This window comes from Biomphalaria glabrata, chromosome 6 (genome assembly GCF_947242115.1).
Source record: "Biomphalaria glabrata chromosome 6, xgBioGlab47.1, whole genome shotgun sequence".
In the NCBI taxonomy this organism is placed as follows: Eukaryota; Metazoa; Mollusca; class Gastropoda; family Planorbidae; genus Biomphalaria; species Biomphalaria glabrata.
Genome location: NC_074716.1, coordinates 13,981,942 through 13,998,908, shown reverse-complemented (window position 1 = coordinate 13,998,908; position 16,967 = coordinate 13,981,942). Strand labels below are relative to the sequence as shown.

The window sequence follows — 16,967 nt, the reverse complement described above, 5'->3', positions numbered from 1 at the left end:
CTTTACTTTCTCTGGTCTCTCTCACTGGGGGTACTAAGTGCTTTACTTTCTCTGGTCTCTCTCACTGGGGGTACTAAGTGCTTTACTTTCTCTGGTCTCTCTCACTGGGGGTACTAAGTGCTTTACTTTCTCTGGTCTCTCTCACTGGGGGTACTAAGTGCTTTACTTTCTCTGGTCTCTCTCACTGGGGGTACTAAGTGCTTTACTTTCTCTGGTCTCTCTCACTGGGGTACTAAGTGCTTTACTTTCTCTGGTCTCTCTCACTGGGGGTACTAAGTGCTTTACTTTCTCTGGTCTCTCTCACTGAGGTACTAAGTGCTTTACTTTCTCTGGTCTCTCTCACTGGGGGTACTAAGTTCTTTACTTTCTCTGGTCTCTCTCACTGGGGGTACTAAGTGCTTTACTTTCTCTGGTCTCTCTCACTGGGGGTACTAAGTGCTTTACTTTCTCTGGTCTCTCTCACTGGGGGTACTAAGTGCTTTACTTTCTCTGGTCTCTCTCACTGGGGGTACTAAGCGCTTTACTTTCTCTGGTCTCTCTCACTGGGGGTACTAAGCGCTTTACTTTCTCTGGTCTCTCTCACTGGGGGTACTAAGCGCTATCAGAGTTCTATCAAGGTAAGAGTGTCTAGGCCTCAAGTGAAATGATTTCGCTCAAACACCCAGGGGTCATGACCTTACAATGCACTGTTGGTGTTTGAGATATAACAAGTGTTATTTTCGTCAAGCTTTTTATAGAGACCAGTTGGAACATATGAGAAGCTGAGATTATAACGCAGTCAATGCTTTAAACGTGAGTCTAGAGTTAAGTTGAACTGAAATAAGTTTGTAGACACCTTTCAGACTTTTCAATCTATGGGAGCAAAGGTTCTAAAACTCATCTATTTCTATGGCCGACGGTTAACAAGAGTGTCCTGTGGCCGGCAGAATCGCCTTAACTTCTTCAACGTATATTGGGTGCCCATTACAGTTGGATGGACCCAGGGGCGTGCCAAAGTCCCAGTCCTCATCGGGATTCGAACTTAAGACTTTTTGGTATCTGAATTTAGCGCTGTACCACTCAGCCAACACGCGTCATGTAATTTCCAGTAGTTCTAACAATATTTATGGCATGAGAGCAAAGAATGTCCATCGAAATGTTATCCACTGTCATCTGGATTCTGTCAAGTATATATTCAGTGAATAACATTTAAAATATTAGTGATACTTAAAAACATTGGACATTTTCATATGTGGTGGATAACTAAGAATGTCGAGCTGTATGTGTGTATCCGGTGTAAAAGAAATGTTAATGTATTGATGGATGTATTTAAAAGGTTTATGATATTTTTGCACATTTTTAGAAACTCATCATCAAAATTCTTAAACTTGTTTACTTGTGGCACAAAATAATATCTATGTTTAAGTGTCCTCTGTTTGTGTCGCTACTGTGTACATAAGGAAGACATTTTCCTATAAACATACACTTTCCTATAAACATACACTTTCTTAAAAACATACACTTTCTTACAAACATACACTTTCTTACAAACATACACTTTCTTACAAACATACATTTTATTACAAACATACACTTTCCTATAAACATACACTTTTTTTTACAAACATACACTTTCTTACAAACATACGCTTTCTTACAAACATACACTTTCCTATAAACATACACTTTCTTACAAACATACACTTCCCTATAAACATACACTTTCCTATAAACATACACTTTCTTAAAAACATACACTTTCTTACAAATATACACTTTCTTATAAACATACACTTTCTTACAAACATACATTTTATTACAAACATACACTTTCCTATAAACATACACTTTTTTACAAACATTCACTTTCTTACAAACATACACTTTCTTACAAACATACACTTTCCTATAAGCATACACTTTCTTACAAACATACACTTTCTTACAAACATACACTTTCTTACAAAAATACACTTTCCTATAAACATACACTTTCATAATTTTTCTATCGAGCTGAAATTTCGCACATCGTGCCAAGTGTCAACACTTTTGTTTACATTTCAGAAAGATGGCTGCATTAATTAACCAATACTTGTCCTTATTTACCGTCAAAACCTCTGAGACTTTTCTTAGAACTGAGTATCAGTAACATTCCTTGTGCAAATCAAGAAGACAATATACAGGACTAAATCATCTAGCCAATATATATATATTTTTTTATTGTTATTGTAATTGTTTTCAATTAGTAAGTTTGATGTCCTCTGAGGACACCGCGACCAACCGTTAAAATCTCTTTTCTCTCCAGATGAAATTTATTTTTGCCCATGTCGCTAACAAAACTTTCGAGAATGTGATCTGAGGATTCAATCATTTGGAAAGGCAGCAACACTTTTTATTTATCTGCGACATGATGAGATTGCTCAAAACGAATGACTATTTCGTGAACAATTTGGTCCCTCCATAACTCTTTCTTGTGTGTTGATACAGAACCTTCACCTCTTTTCGATCTAGCTTCCCTAAAATCATTGCAAACATTGCAGCAGCTTTTCTTTAGCGTCAAACGAAGATTTTGTACCTCGTCATTAGCTATGAACATTTGGGAAGTGTGAAACTACTGGAGAACTATTTGTGTGGCTGGTTTTACTTGCTTGAGATCTTTTTTTTTGACGTCATCACCTAATTCTACAATAAATTCGTTTTGTTTGTGGGTACATGCACATCCGCTGAGAGGCGGGAACTGATGTGTGGGCGACATCGTTCCGACCACAGCTAATGCCCAGGCATTCATCTCATTTCCATTTACGACCGAAGGAGGCCATAGATAGACATGCTCTTATTCGGTCTGGAACTAAGCTTGCTTTGTAAAAGTAAGCAAAGTTCCCTTTTCAGTCCTTGTGGTCAATGGGACAGATGATGTAAAGATCATCTGTTTCTGTGGCCTACAGTTAACGAGGGTGTCATGTGACCAGCACAACGACCAACTGCCTTTACTTTTCCCCAACTAATGTCAGGTACCCATTAGAGCTGGGTGGACTCAGAGGCGCCCAAAGATACCGATATTAAAAATCCTTGTTTTCACCAGGAAGCCAAGCTCTCTACCTCTCATCCATCGCGCCTCTTCTTGCTGTGTGGCCCGTGTACTTTTAGAAGGGTCTGGCACTTTAGTTGACTAACTCCAATAATTTGTCCTTCCATTTCTTCTTCAACACGGCCACGAGGTCTAGGGAGTGGCAGATTGTGTTTTAAGAGAGAACAAACGTTCATAAAGTGTTGATAAAATGTTCATGAAGTGTTGATAAAATGTTCATGTAATGTTGATAAAATGTTCATAAAGTGTTGATAAAATGTTCCTAAAGTGTTGATAAAATGTTCCTAAAGTGTTGATAAAATGTTCATGAAGTGTTGATAAAATGTTCATGATGTGTTGATTAAAGCTTCCATCTTCATAATTTTTTTGTTGATTTACAAATGAAAATATTTGTTTTCGTTCAATATCTTTGTGCTAAAAGTAATCCTGCACAATTCAGAATAAAATTAATCTTACAAATCTCAGATGTAACAATATCAGCAGTATGACCTAACTCGACCTTACAAATTTCAGATCAAACAATAGCAATTGCATGATCTGACTGGACCTTACAAATCTGAGATAAACAATAGCAATTGCATGATCTGACTGGACCTTACAAATATCAGATCAAACAATAGCAATTGCATGATCTTACTGGACCTTACAAATATCAGATCAAACAATAGCAATTGCATGACCTTACTGGACCTTACAAATATCAGATCAAACAATAGCAATTGCATGACCTTACTGGACCTTACAAATATCAGATCAAACAATAGCAATTGCATGACCTAACAGGACCTTACAAATCTCAGGTAAAGCAATAGCTATTGCATGACCTAACAGGAACTTATAAAACCAACCTAACACGAACACGCTGGCTTGACACGACAAATGATTCGCCTTCGTCCAAATAACAAGAAACAAAAGAAAGACAAATAAATAAATGAAGGGAAACAACCGCACGGATAACTCTACTTTCTGTCAGCGCCTAATTTCTACCAATTCATTGGCTTATCGCCAGACGTTTAGTTGTTCAAACTGGAAATATCACTACGCTGAATGAATAAAACAGAAAATCGGCACCCGTTGCTCTCTATACCCTTTTTTTTTTCTCGCAGATACTCCACCGACGAAAAAAAAAGTTCGGAGCAGACGATATTAAATGAATGGAAACAAAAAGAAAAAAGTTTAAAAAAGGAAAATAAAAAACACAAAAGAAAAAAGAGTTCCTGCAGAATCCAGCATTTCCTGCTACCTTTTTTTAAAAACAATTTTTAGGCGGGAGAGAGGATGAAGCTGTGAAAGGTGGTACGGTGGTGGGGGCTGGGTGAGGTTCACAAAGGAGAGAGAGAGGGAGAGGTACAAAGAGGGAGTAAGAATCAACATGTAACGATTACGTTCAGAAGTGAGTGTTTTCAGTTTTCGATTTCGTTCCGTGGGAGTAACTGGTAACTTTAGGAGATTCAAGAAACAACTCAATGTGTACTTTTATAAGTTGTGAGTAGCCAAACCTTTGTTTGTTGTGAACACCTTCATTCTGTGTTTGTGTTTGTGATGTTTGTATGAAGACTCTAGTAATTTTAGCTTTGTTTATAATTGGCTTTGTTAAAAACTAATGATTTCAAGACATCGTTTGATTTGAAAGTTTTATGTTGATAGTAAATAGACGTCAACATTCTTTTAAGATCCTAAAAAGTAAAAACCCAATGTAAATATTCAAAATCCCCAGCAGGGGCATTGAATGACGTGTTCGTAGTAATGTATCTTCGTTAAAAAAAATAAACCCAAGATGATAGGTTTACAAAAAACTAGGTTTGATTTTCTGAACTACATTTTTTCATTTCCAGTGTAGACATAGTCTTTTCATTTTTTTTTCTACTAATAGTCAAAGTCTGAACTGTCGTTTTGTCTGGTGTCTGGGGCAGATAGCAGGGATATATATGATAGCAAGGATAGCAGGGATATATATGATAGCAAGGATAGCAGAGATAGCTAAGATAGCAGGGATAGCTATGATAGCAGGGATAGCTATGATAGCAGGGATAGCAGGGATATATATGATAGCTATGATAGCAGGGATAGCTATGATAGCAGGGATAGCTATGATAGCAGGGATAGCTATGATAGCAGGTATGCTGCTGGGGAATTGAGTGTCGATATTTCTTTGTGATAAAATCGTTCGATTTTCTGTCCTGTTTTAGTACTAACAAAATTATTGACATTTAATAGGGTCAGTACGCACTTAGCCTGTTTTTTTTTTGTTTTTTTTTTGCTGCTTTCCCTTATCAATTATATAAGCCTAGTGTTGCTTTTAAAATTATAATTATTTGAACTTGTTACGAATAGGTTAACATTGCATATAATACCCTCATATAGCCTAATCTTCGGATGTTGCTACAAACAGCACAAGATTGTCTCTCTAAGCATGTGTGGGAACATACCAAACAGGCCGTGACAAACGCAATGCTAACCAAAAAAACGCATGTAAACGTTGTCCTAGGAATATAGGAATAATTATAACCTTCTACGTATCTATTGAGAAAAAAGTTTATAAAATTAACAGCTTAGCAGTACCATTAACGGACTAAAGTCTTTATTAGAAAATATATTCTATGTGTTTGATAATAAAAACTATGTGTTTGATAATTACCTTGATCTTATCTTCTTCTTTATCGTGTCTTTAGCTCCTTGTCTTTGACTTTCCTTTAGAATCCAATACCCAACATAAAAGTGCATTCTTAAAACATTCAGACTTTCCACGCCTTTCTCCATTCTTTATTCTACTCAATAATTCCCCTTATTTATTCCAAGTCCTCTCTACCACTTTTAATTGTATGTTTCCCTTATCTATTGTACGTTATTTCTAGCTCTTTTACTACGTAGGACGTGTACATTAGAGATATCAATAACGTAACATTTTACTTGGCTTTGCTTTCCGTGTCAACATAATCAAATAAACTTATAAAGCAACTAATCGTTATTGTACAATAATGATGATACTTAGCTCGAGCTTAAAAATAAGAGTTGAGTATGACAAAAGTCAATTGTATTTCTGTATGTATTAGTTAATACTGAATAGCATTTCAAGGTATTCAGTAACGACTTATCACAAGCTTGAACATCATAATAGTAATAAACAACTATCTTTCAATCAACCCTTACATGCTATGTATGCACATTAAAATGTGTCTGTAAACTTATCTTTATTTTGGTTGCTTCTAAGAATTTTGTGTAGACTGACATGAAACATGTACTCTAGTGTACACAGTACAACAGAAACTCTCAACAATATGACTGGTGTGAACAATGTGATCAAGATTCTGTGTTTTTTCTATCATGCTACTCTCTCAAGACATTAGGTTCAATTAATTAATGTTTTGTCTCTTACTTTCTCAGTGTACGGATGTAGAATATAGGTCAGTGCAAGACACTTGTTCGGGTTACACTAGCACGAGAAACTTTCCAATGTCTGTACTTACAAAAGTAGCTTCTAATTTCTAATCAAAAGTAATTCTTATGTTCTCAAACACATGCACTTTCAACATGTCATGTGACAGCACAAAAATAAAATCTGTAACACGACAGTAACAGCACAATATGAACTTTATACTAATACAATAACACGACTAAGACAAAGACTAAGACTGATTTATTGATCCTTATGGAGATTTGTTGTGATTACAAGGACTCTTCTCTCATATAAAGATAACACAACAGAAACATACACATAAATAGAACAGACACAACATAAAGAGTTCACACAGGCAGTTAGGCCTTTTTCTTCATTTTTCCTAATTAACGAATGGCGTTGATATAGTTTGACCGAGTAAAGTACGAACGAGTTTTATCTTTCCATGACAACACAGCAATAGCACAGTGACAACACAGCAATAAGACAGTAATAACAGCAATAGCAATTTAACAAGACAGCAATAACACAGTAATAATACAGTAACACAGCAATAACTTCCAACTCAACTTCCAGACCACACATACCACCTCCACACACCAGCCCACATGTACCACATCCACACTCTAGCCCACACATGCAACCTCCAAACGCCAGTCCACAAATACCAAATCTACACACCAGCCCACATGTACAACCTCCAAACACTAGCCCACACTAAACACACAAATACTAACTCTACACAGCATTAAGTCTTTTCCATTCTGTTCAATAATTATGTAATAGACCTACAGTTGCATTTTTCTTTTTAGCATGGATAGACCACCATTCCCTGGATAACACAACGTTTAAAGTGTGTGTGTAGTTCTGTGTGTGTGTAGCTCTGTCTAGATGTGTGTATGTGCGAGCTTTATTAAACGGGAGAAAAAAAGAAAAATTAATGCAATTTCCTCAGTTGTTTTTTTTTTGTTTACCTAAAAGCATAAATTAACGTTAAGTAATTAATGGCTAGATTCAACTTGTGTTGGGAGCATTTTGTAATGCAATGAGGATGAAGAACACATTTCTGGATTAGCTTGTAATTGTACTCTCATTGCCACGGATCAGCAGTGTAACTCTATTGCGACGGCAGTGCTAATGTTAAACAGGATGCCGACATTTGGAAGATATAAATGAAATAAATCGGATCGTCATTGAAAACAAAAAGTTGACAGGTTTGGGTTTCGAACTCACGACATTTGCGTTTTCCGAGCGCAATCAATTTCGAAGCCAGTTTTGAGAATGTCCAGACTTGACGTTTTGATCAAGTTTTTGTATCCTTCCTCCTTCCTGCCATGATTGAAGGAAGTGAGAGACAAGAGGAGATAATGGATAACAAAAACAAGTTATTTATAAGTGTCATTGTTTCAATTACTTGGGATCAGTCATTGTCATCAAATTTGTAAAAGATCTAGAGTAGACCAACAACAATAATAAATCTGTGCGATTAGAACTGTTTTTACCAATTGTTTTTGTTTAGCGCAATTTCATTCTTTTAGCTTTCTCAATGCTCTATGACCCTATCACTTGTCTGGACAAGTTGGAAAAGGGGGGAGGGGAAGATGTAGCATCTGTGTGAATGTTAACGTGATCGCTTTTTAAATGCTTAAAAAAAAGACGTGTACAACATGACTTCTTACTCAAGGCTCAAGGCCCTTCAAGGGGACTAATTCAATGTATACCACCACATTAGTAAAGTAGAATTTCTTTCCCTTGTACATTACCAAAAAAAAATTTTTGTTTACCAATAGTTAATTAACTATTTTTTTAAATTGATTCTTGTGTTGTCTGGTACAAGAAATAATTGTGCAAAATTTCGATTTGATCCAAGATTGGGTGTGGGAGAAAAACGTGTACAAACTTTTGGACAGACAGACAGACTGAGTGAGTTGATATATGCCTTGAAAAAAGAAAACAAAAATATGCAATGTGAGTTATCTTTAAAAAAAAACAACAAAAAACAACCACCAAGAAACTTACCTTTAGATACATTTTAATTTTTAAATATTTCACCATGACTTACCCCCCCCCCCCCACACACACACACATCTACTAATTTGTTGCTTGTATCAAAACAACCTTTACATAATGAAAGCGGAAGCTGGATCTAAACCATTTCCCATGCCGTCTGTTACGTACTAAATGAAACATGACTCAAAAGTTTGCTGGGAGATAGTGTTGAAATCCACTCTACCATCTACTCTCTCACCTTCTCTTTCCCAGAACTTTCTCACCACCCCGCGTCCAAAAACAGAATGTTACATAATGATCTAGTAACTTCATTTTCTTTACTTTTACTTTCTTCCTTGTGTCATCTGTTTAAAAGTAAGACACACACGCGCGCACGCACACACACACACACACAAGTGACGGGAGATAATACATTGTTGATTCGAGACTAGCGGTAGTTGAGCTGCGACCCGCGGGCTTCGATTGAACATCTGCCAATATACTTTCACCACTCGTTATGTCTGAGAACATACGTACTTGTACTATTGTAACATCACGGAGATGGTGGTGTCAGAAGTGAGGAAATGTTCATACATAAACGATATTCAGTTGGGGGAAAGTGAGTTTCTTTTAACAGGATTTGTCTTTCTAAAAATACTTCTTCGTAGAAATTAAAACTTTCTGGGTGGGTGGGTGGGCATAAAAACCTGGACACGGATCTCGAAAACGGAACAATTGATTTGCATACAAAATTGACATCTGATTTATATCGTTGGGAAAAGAATGACTAGCTCGTTGGCCACACTGGGAAACCTTTGGTTTAATCGTAATAGTTTTTAAAGTAAAGCAAAATATAGAGAGAAATATTTGACTATGGCTAGAGAACTAGAAAATATTTATCTTGAAAGGAGTTTGTCTTTTAGTATTTCCTCATTGTTTCAATGGTTTAATAAATTAATGTTCAGGAAAATTTGGCGCATCGTCTACTAAGTCTAGATCTAAAGGCCTATGATTAGAATATTATAAAGTTTAATAGATTTATACATTCGCTTAATCAGGATTCTATCTCCTGGGTGGGGGTGGGGGGATGAATGAAGCGGGGTAAAAAAAATATTCCGTTTTTTTTTTTAACATTTATTAGTTATTCAAAGCCAAAAATCGCTCTATAGGATGTATAAAGGAGGTATTGACTAGCAAAAAAGTATTTTCTATGTTTTTCTTGCAGTATTTTCTTTTATCCCACACTCACTTTCAGCAATAACCTTTTAACAGCTGACTACTTCTAGAGCTATGCCAATGTAAGTAGTGTGAGCGTCCAACCTTCTCTGCATTCTGTTGACAACAAAAGGACGTAATTGTTATAAAGTTCAACTGATGTTATAAAGTTCAACTGATGTTATAAAGTTCAACTGATGTTATAAAGTTCAACTGATGTTATAAAGTTCAACTGATGTTATAAAGTTCAACTGATGTTATAAAGTTCAACTGATGTTATAAAGTTCAACTGATGTTATAAAGTTCAACTGATGTTATAAAGTTCAACTGATGTTAGGAACTGTCATATTAAAGAATTTCATTTCCTTGTCAAACTGAATTTTCAGCCTAAATAGTTGAACAAGAAGTGATGAAATCAGAGCCACCACCTGTAGTAACTAAATGGCGATAGCGGCTAGATTTGAGTAGGTAGAGAAATCAAACATTTTCTAACATATTTTAATGTTTTATGTTGAATATCACTCCACTGATATTGACAATTTTGTTGTAAAGAAGAATTTCCAATTTTTAAATTCCAACTTGTCTGTAGGAAGATTCAATTAACTGTTTGCCGCTACATCACATAAAAAGATAAGATCATTTATTTGTCCTAACAAATGGACATTCAGCTTGACTACACACTAGCCCACCTCAGCTTTGCTACTATAACAATAACAATATAGATTGAAAAAGAAAAACAAAACACACGCAGACACACTGACATCCCTTGATGTAATGGGCTCCACTACTGGCTGACGTATGATCATCAAGATTGCGTTGAATGGAATTAAGCTTCTGGGGGTTTCATTCTGCCCTATTAGAAGTTTCCAAGAAGTTCGAAAGCATCGCGTAATGGATCGGAAATGTCCGTCGGGCCGTTGGTTTGGGAATCACTGTTTTTAATGACCGCGTATCTATTTTGAGAAAGTACAGATATGTTTGGGTAAATATATTTAGTCTCAAAAGTTGCGACAATAAAAAAAAGAATGAACCCAAACAGTTGATCTGAATTGTGTTTGCCTACAGAATGCAGCCACTGCTACGATGTGGACCGTCAACTTAAGTCCGTCGTCCTTTACTATTCTTGTAAACTTTAGAGCTAATTCTAGATCTAGCCAACATTATTATTAGTGTTGGCTGTCGTCAGTCTCTCTTCATCTGTCTGGTTCTGTGACATGCACGAGTGCTTTTAGTCGGTTTAGATTTACGCCTATGGTCAACGCATAGATCTTTGAATGTTGTAATGGGCCCCGCGTAAATTTGCTACGCTCCTGATTTTAACATCAAAAAGGAGTAGACCAGCTTTGAGCAAGAAAGGGAAGATAAATCTGAAAGTATTTAGTCCTCCGACAAGTAAATATGTTATTATGGATCTTGATATCGTGATAGCCTGAAGGGCCCTGTCAATTTGTGACTTATCCGGATAATCCGGTTCCCCCTCTGGGTGCCACCCCTGCCTTCTGTGTTCAGACAGGAACATGTTGATGTAAGCAGAGAGAAGATGCAAGTTTACTTTATCTCAGCGCCCCCTAGCGGCGATGGGTGGAGGCAGGGAGGGCGCCAGTGTTTACTTTGTCTGTGCTCTTCATATCCATTAAGTTGGTATTATCTCTGTACCTCACTCACAGACCAGAGAGGAGGATCTGAGTAAAAAAGGAACAGAGAGAGGGAGAGAGAGAATGAGAGAGAGGGAATGAGAGAGAGGAGTTAGTGAAAAGCAGATAGAGAGAAAGACAAAGAATTATTTTGAAGAAGTAAAAATTAACTGAATATCTAAAATAGAAATAAAGAAAAGGTCATAAATTTATAGATAGATAGATAGATAGATAGATAAATAGATAGATAGATAGATAGATAGATAGATAGATAGATAGATAGATAAGAAAGTGTGAGACACTTAGTATTTTGTATAGAGACGCACCATAAGTGACAAACTTTGAACGCGACTAGTGACTTAGTTGGGTTGGAGACTACCTAGAGACATCAAGTCAGTTGGTGATAGGATTCCTTAGGGATAACAAGTATTTATAGACAGAGACTCGACTGTGGCCTTTTCCCAGTACTTAACTATCATCTGTGTTTTTACAAAGGTTTGGGCTTAGCTTCTTTACTTGTTACTTTGTGTGAGTCTATGTTCTTGTTAGTTAGTCGCATTGAATACAACAGCACAAGAAACTCAGACAGGCGTCAATAACTAAAAGGAAAAAAAACTTATCACAATAGATAGATAGATAGATAGATAGATAGATAGATAGATAGATAGATAGATAGATAGATAGATAGATAGATAGATAGAAAAAAAAAAGAAACTTTTCCAGCGATTTCAGATTCTAAACCTCGTTTTCCTTGTTTTTAAATCCAATGCACAGAATTGGGAATTGAAATTGTGAGTGATGAAATAAGTGAATGAAGGAGTGAATTAGTGAAGAAAAAGTTGGGAGTTATTTTAGAATGAGATTAGTTGAGCTCTAGGCACAAAACAGAAAATAAAATAAAAGGTTTAGAGCTAAAAGAGTAAGAGTATTTGAACAGCCCAAACTCCGAGTTCATTAAAGATACATTTACCAACATCCGAAAAAATGTACAAAAAACAGTTACGCCAAATGCAAGAGACCTGGCTCAGCAAGAAAGTGGAAACAATACAGGAATTGGCTGACAAGCACGACATGAAGAACTTCTTCTATGCCATAAACGAAGTCTATGGACCCACAAAGTCAGGCTCATCCCTTCTATTACGTGCTGATAGGACATAACTATTGACTGCTAAATAAGAAATTCCTGAAACGCAAAGAAGTTTATAGAGTGACGTTTTGATCTTTTTTTCTTTACGCTCCTTTTTGATTTTCTCATGGACTAAACACTTAAATTTTGTTTAAATCAAAACTCTTTAAAATATTGATTTTTTTTTCGTTCAATATTTTAAATTGGCACGAAAACAACATATTTTAAAAGTTCATCTTTAATTGCTCAGATTAAAATTGCTTTTAGAGCAAAGTTTAGAGATTATATTTTTTACCTGCAGAGATGTAAATATGATTTTTGTCTTTCAAGAGCTTTTCCCTGTGGCTTCTGCTCAGTAAGTAGTTCTTATCAGTCTGGCTAACGCTTAGTTCAAAGCCGTGTTTTGAAAACTATTTCAATGTGTCAGATACAGTGTTCAAACCTCCATCTCTAGAGAGCACTACATCTTTTTAAATAAGCATTCATTTGAACAAGTAAAATATAAAAATTACTTTTTTTTTCTGAAAGAAAATTCCTCCTTTATGAAGGGCCGTCGACATTGTTAAAGCGACCAACAATAAGGTTCAAAGAAGTTTTCACCTTAATAGCTATGTGTCTCACACAAAATCAGGGCCAGATTTAGACTTGATAAGGCCCTAAGCTATTTAAGATATGAGATGCTACAGAAGGATCCTAAGTATCACATTTAAAGACCGCATCACAAACCAAGAGATTAAAGACAGGGTTACCGCAGGGATTAGACCCCATGATGACCTGCTAACTATCGTAAGGAAACGCAAGCTAAAAATCTATGGCCATATTACAAGGTCTTCGGGCTCGCAAAGACCTTCCTTCAGGGAACAGTACCAGGAGAAGAAGAAGAGGCAGACAGAGAAAACGATGGGAAGACAACTTAAAAGATTGGACGGGCCTGCCATTCAAAGACGTTCTCAGGCGAAAGAAGAGAGGAATGGAGAAAGACGGTTGACAAATCTTGCATGGTGCCCAACGGTCCAACAGACTAAGGGATAGGTAAAGGTAAAAAGGCCCCTTTGCTAACGGCTCTAAGCTATACCTTATGCTACCTATAAGTAAATCAAGCACTGCATGTCTTTAGTCAGTATCTAATATCTATTGTCCTTAAAACGAGACTGAACCGTAAGTTCTCCATAACGGCAATAAAATGCAAAACGGCAGGTTTGGGTTTAAACTGGGTTTATTATCGAGCTTAAATCTAGAAAACTCAAAACACGTTCAATGCACTCTATCCTGAAATCGTCAGTCGAGGTTTCTCTCCCATATATTTGACAAGGCAATCTGTCAACCTAATTGAAACAAAACAGACAGCACATTGGAGCAGCTAGAACACTCAGTTCTAAATACAAGTGAATCACACCATTACAGCCTTTTTTTTCTTATTACTGTTAAGCATTGTAGGTGCCCAGTTCATTTCAATCAACAAATTGTTTCTAACACATCGAGTCTTGAGAATGTTTGTGTAACATCTAGTGTTTGCACAATGCCCAATCTGAGACAAAGTGAACATGTATGAGGAGCGGTGGCTGAGCGGTAAAGCGCTTGGCTTCTGAATCGGGGGTCCCGGTTCGAATTCTGGTGAAGACTGGGATTTTTAATTTCGGGATCTCTGGGCGGCTCTGAGTTCACACAGCTCATTAGTTGGGGAAAAGTAAAGGCGGTTGGTCGTTGTGCTGGCCACATGACACCCTCGTTAACCGGTCCGTAGGCCACAGAAACAGATGAACTTAACATCATCTGCCCTAAAGACCACAATCTCTTAAAGGAGATATTTACCTTACTACTCTTATTTAGATCCTAGACTGACCCAAGTGTACATGTATTGATCTCAGTCTATCTATCTATCTATCTATCTATCTATCTATCTATCTATCTATCTATCTATCTATCTATCTATCTATCTATCTAGTTAAAATCTTGGTGACTATGACTTCTGAAAGAAACAGCTAAACTCTTACAAAGTTGCGGAACACAGGTTTTGAAACCTAAAAATAAAATCTTAGTCGTAGACAGTGGCAGACGGCGAAAAGAAAATGTAAATAGACCCCCTCCCCGGGGACAAAAGTTTTGTCTGTATCAGGTTAGTAAAATATAATGTACGAGCCGGCGCAGCATACGCCCCCCCCCCTTTTTTTTTGTTTTCTGAGCCTCGTTCTCTGTCACCGCGAAACCGGGTAACTCTAGTCCGACTTGCAGAAATAAAAGAATTATCTTTCCATGACTTTTTCATCTTAGTGTCCCGCAAGGTTGAGCCACGAAGAGAATTATATAAATAGATGCGTGTCGCAACTGAGTCTGGGTTGTCACGTGGATCTTAATAATTGTAGCCTAAGACAATGCTTATGTCATTGACATAGGTGTGTTTGTTCGGGAGGGTGTCGTACCCTTTATTTCACTAATGCCAAGTTTCTACAGCTCAGGTATAAACATCTTTGAGAACCTCCATGACAACACCGCCGATGGCATACGAAGCCGTTAGCGCCATCTGTTGTCTACAGCAGACGATGTAGACTCATCTTTCATCAATATTTAATGTTTTCCCAGCAGAGCTTATCTTGAGTTAAAAGTCTGTAGCTTGATGCTCGCGCTTCGAACGCCAGCTAGTAAAATAAGATAAAATGGAGCCTAGATCAAAAAACACTGCAGCACATTTTATTACGAATGGAACAAATGTTTGCTTTTAATGAATAGTTTTTTTTTTAGTTCCATCTTTTATTTTCATTTCCATTGTCAGTGTTACTCCACCCCCTCCACCCCCCTTTCACTCCTTTCTCTCCCCTCTCTTTCTCTCAATCAATCCATCAATCCGCGTAATAAAATATTTACGATTTTCAGACTCCTAGAAAAGGGTTTCGATCTATAGGACTATATCATCCAGAAAGGGACAGTGAAACTACATTGTTGCCCATGTGTCACTTTCTAATTGGAACATTGGTGAGACAATATCTAAGAGTATGCCGGAGATAGTGGGCTAGTATCTTAGCAACACAAATCCACTTTAGAAGATTGTATATGTTCATACACACACACAAGTGTATATATATTTAATAAATAAGGCAGTTGGCAACATAATGTAATTGACGAGAAAAGGAGCTTCAAACATTTGGTGGTGCAGTGCTAAACCGTCACTCCATATAACACGTAACTTTTCAATATCATAGTTTATTTAACACTTTCTTCACTTTCCTCACCGGATACACCAAAACGCTTGCTATTTATAGATTTTCCGCCATTTATGAAATCTACCATACGCTGATACACTATCGGTATCACTTCATCAACACGAGTTGATAATAGTTTGTGCATGACTTTCTAAGTCAATAGCCTTTTCCGGCTTAGTAGGTTTAAGTGTTTTGTTTTGTCATCTGGATCTGTTTTGTGTCATGTATGGAATAGAAAATGTGCCTTGATCTTTTTCTATTTTTTGTGTATTTTAGCGGCCACTGAAAGGGGAAAAGATGCTATTAGTTTTGTGTGAAATGTCTGTCCGTCAGTCCGTCCGTCCCGTATAGATTTCGTAAACTAGAAAAGATAGTGAAAATCCGACATCATAATTGTTAATTATGATCTAGGTTCACAGTCAGCAATAAACAAACAACAACCATTAGTGTCATGGCGGAGAATGATACTTTATTATATTGAACGCGTGCACCTTTGCGCACCATATCAACATCCCCATTTCTTTAAAAAAAAAATAAAAAAAAATAAAACATTTCGGGGAGTATCATAGAAAAAAAATAAAACAAAACCACAACATAAACAACTAAACATAACATACATGTATACGCTTCAATCAATATGAAACATATCACATTTAAAAATCAACATTCAATAGTTCATTAAGACACATAGTCATTGAATCTTGTCGGTTTCTTCAACTGATCCCTTGGTCGCAGGGAATGATGAGTTGATGAGTGGCGAACGTGTTGATCCTGAGTTCTATTGTCCTGTATGTTGTTATCAGTATCGGGAAATATATCTTCTTCTGTTTCTCTGTTCGGGTTAATATGCACTCTGTTTCTTTGGTACACTGCACCATTGTCACCTCGAATAATGTAAGCTCTCTGATTGACTTGAGACTGGATTCTTCCACGTCTCCATGTAGGGTCATTAGGAGATTGGAAATAGACCATCTGTCCAGTTTTCAGCTGACTTAAATTTCTTGACATCTTATCATAAGATGTTTTTACACTCATCTGACGTTTTTCTTTCCTTCTCACAATGTTCTCTTGACATGTAGAAATCTTAATGTTACTCCTTTTGTTTGGTATCAGTGTTCGAGTCATCCGACCAAAAAACATCTGAACTGGGCTTAGATTTGTGTCTTGCCTTGGAGTATTTCTAAATTCCAGAAGAGCTTCATAAGCATCTGACTTTGATTCTCTAGATTTCTTTATTATGTTCTTCAAAATTTTAACTGCTGACTCAGCCTTTCCATTGGATTGATGGTGTCCTGGAGAAGATTTAAAATGAGTCACTCCCCATTCCATCATAAATTTGGAA

The 16,967-nt window shown here is 36.8% G+C and overlaps 1 protein-coding gene across 1 annotated transcript in view; it reads left to right on the top strand.

Annotated features, from left to right (window-relative positions):
• Positions 1 to 4,367: 4,367 nt before the first annotated feature.
• Positions 4,368 to 16,967, top strand: part of LOC106073086 (arrestin domain-containing protein 3-like) — a 209,833-nt gene continuing 197,233 nt past the window's right edge. The window contains exon 1 of the mRNA XM_056032067.1: positions 4,368 to 4,552. The gene's annotated coding sequence lies outside the window, so the exon portion shown is untranslated. The remainder of the gene's footprint in view (positions 4,553 to 16,967) is intronic.